This window comes from Salmo salar, chromosome ssa20 (genome assembly GCF_905237065.1).
Source record: "Salmo salar chromosome ssa20, Ssal_v3.1, whole genome shotgun sequence".
Taxonomy (NCBI): domain Eukaryota; kingdom Metazoa; phylum Chordata; class Actinopteri; order Salmoniformes; family Salmonidae; genus Salmo; species Salmo salar.
This window is the reverse complement of record NC_059461.1, coordinates 48292567-48295908: the sequence shown is the minus strand read 5'-3', so window position 1 is coordinate 48295908 and position 3342 is coordinate 48292567.

The window sequence follows — 3342 nt, the reverse complement described above, 5'->3', positions numbered from 1 at the left end:
CTTTCCCCAAAATACATTTGATGACCCATTCTCAGTCATAAGTTGTATGAGTCATTCTTTTGCTGGGTCCTGCTTTTCATGTTGCAGTTGGTGAAAATGTAAAGTGAAAATTACTGCATTATCAATTTCAACTAACTATTTTTTAAATTTCCGCCTAATTGTTACTCATGTCATAAGGGTGATTCTACAACTTCAGGCACTTTCAGAAGTTAAAATGTATTGATACACAATTTTACCAGTATTATAATTGTCTTTGATTTGTCTAGAAACTATATCTGATAATGGCTGTGATCGTACTATTCAGAAATGTATATATTCTTGTATTTTTTTCCCCGGACAGCCATAGACAAATGTCATTTCCATCACGTCATTAAACATCCATTTTAGTAGAATCTTTTATTTTTATTTATCACATTTCTTATACATTTGTACATGAACTTTTTTGAAACATTCTTTTAAGTGATTAAGGTTTTCCTAATATTAATAATTCAACACCACACCTGAATGTATAAAGTTGCATTGGTGACAGCTGAAACCAACATATATTTATCATGATAAATATGTTATTTCCACCCAAACTTGTGAGATGATGATAACAACCATATGATTTCCCTATCTAAAACAAATCAATGTAATTTATACATAATATACTCATTTACATATGGGTTGTGGTGGAAATGTTAAACATTTAATTAATATAAGACAAAGATTTCAAAACACTGGGACTAGTATCTTTTCAACATGAGAACAATGTTTTGTCATTGACCGCACTTAGATGCAACAACTAGAACTTCTAGAACCTATTGTAATGGTTCCACCTGTCACCAGAGGGCGTCAGAGACTGTCCTAGAGACGATGGCGCAAAGGTGTTTTCTATGACTAATTATGATTCCCTTGTAAAGAGGTGTGTTTCTGTTACCCTTTGCAGAAGCTTGATTCATTTGCGCTTGTCTCCTAAGTCCTGGTGTTAATTTTTTTCCCACAGTGTTACTTTGGACCTTCTGTTTAACCGTTTCCTAGTAAAGTATTTACGTTTATCCTATACTACTGATTCATCGTCTGGTTCTCTTCTCTGCTGCTGGGTCCGACCTCATGTCACACCTATATATTGAGGGAAGAGTTCAATGAGAGATGCCTATGTTCTATTTAATGTTTGATTTTATGTCCTGCTTTGTATGTATTGTATAGTGAGTTTCCAAGGGTATCTAAGGCTTAGAAAGAGAGCAAAGTTCCTCCTAGAACAAGGCATCCAGCCCCATGTGCCTTTTGGTCACTGGATGGGCCTCAGGGAAAAGTCTAACCGCATGCGTGGAATGTATCATATGATGTAGTCCTACATCGCCCCCCCCCCAAAAAAAAATGGTTGGGGCCAACACAACTCATGGCTTTCACGAGCACCACTGCACGTACGCCTTGACGATTCCAGGGTAAATGTCCTGTTTATACTATACCACTTTGCAATCAATCCATCTTGATCTGCCTGTTTTTTCAACCAGTCAGTCTGTGGGTTGAAACCGCTGCAATGAGGTGGAAATTAACATAAGCAAACGAGTATTCTCCTCCTCTGAGACATATACAGTGGGGAGAACAAGTATTTGATAACCTGCAAAATCGGCCTTGTTTCCTACTTACAAAGCATGTAGAGGTCTGTAATTATTATCATAGGTACACTTCAACTGTGAGAGACTGAATCTAAAACAAAAATCCAGAAAATGACATTGTATGATTTTTAAGTAATTAATTTGCATTTTATTGCATGACATAAGTATTTGATACATCAGAAAAGCAGAACTTAATATTTGGTATAGAAACCTTTGTTTGCAATTACAGAGATCATACGTTTCCTGTAGTTCTTGACCAGGTTTGCACACACTGTAGCAGGGATTTTGGCCCACTCCTCCATACAGACCTTCTCCAGATCCTTCAGGTTTCGGGGCTGTCGCTGGGCAATACGGACTTTCAGCTCCCTCCAAAGATTTTCTATTGGGTTCAGATCTGGAGACTGGCTAGGCCGGGGGTCGGCAACCCGCGGCTCTAGAGCCGCATGCGGCTCTTTAGCGCCGCCCTAGTGGCTCCCTGGAGCTTTTTCAAAAATATGAAAATGGAAAAAGATGGTGTGAATATATTTTTTGTTTTAATATAATTTATTATCCAATGCTGTAAAAATTTGTATAATAAATATTTAATTTCAACATTTCTGTCAACGAAGATTTACGTCATAGCCTGCGACACACGTTTATTTCAGCTCGGCGTAGTGCCAGACAGGTGGCTGTTGCAAACAAACCGGCAGGTGTGTCATGGGCCATGGATCCCAAAGGGGAAAAGATAGCTGAGGATAACAGAGGATTCCACAGTTCTTGGACCGAATCATTTGCTTTCATTGCCAATGCGGAAGGACTGCCTGCATGTTTGCTTTGTAATGAGAAGTTGTCAAATAACAAAAAGAGTAACGTGGAAAGACATTTCCATTCTTCCTGACAGTTATAGGAACATGAAAAAAATATGCATTTGGAGTATTATCCGTCTTTGGATCAACATACCTGTGCGAGCAGATATTCTCAAACATGAACTACATAAAATCCAAATACCGCACCCGCCTCACAGATGAGAGCTTGCGTGAAGATTAAAGTTACATCTTACATGCCCGATGTTGAGAAGCTGTCCAGTGATGTCCGAAAACAGAAGTCACATTAAACGGGTAAGAACACAATCCTGTCATAGCCACTTAGTTACTAAATATGTGCCTGTTTTTATAAAGTGATTTTTGTCAGTATATATTTGGAATGACACATAGGGATATTATTGTGTTTTGTTACTCAGGTCCGAGGATGGCTGCATTGTATTGTGCGTGTCAAAAGAGAAGAGGGTGCTGCTGCATTTTACCCTTGCACATTTGCAGACAACTAAAGAGAAGAGGATAATGCACAGAAACCTTTTCAAAAGGCTGCTGTTTTATTGCACTCTGTCTGTTGCCCAGATAAGGGGGAAAAGAGAATAAGATTGTATCGTATTATTGAGGATTGAAAAGGACTGCATTTTATTTCCATGGGGAGGTCTGAAATTACAGGAGGCCTATTATGCACGTTGCACGTTGTTTTTTCGAATCCTAAAATAAAAATGACATCAAATCTGATTTCTGTATTGTATTTCTATAATTTCATCAATGCACGAAACATAATACATTAATATTATAATGGAAGTTAAACTTAAAGCACCATCGTACAGCAGAGTAGTCACGTGGTGCGTCATTCTCTCCAGGATGCGCTGCAGGTAAAATAAACGTTTAATCATGAATGCTCATTATGTATTTGTAGCCTACTTATCATCTTGATAGTAGGCTAA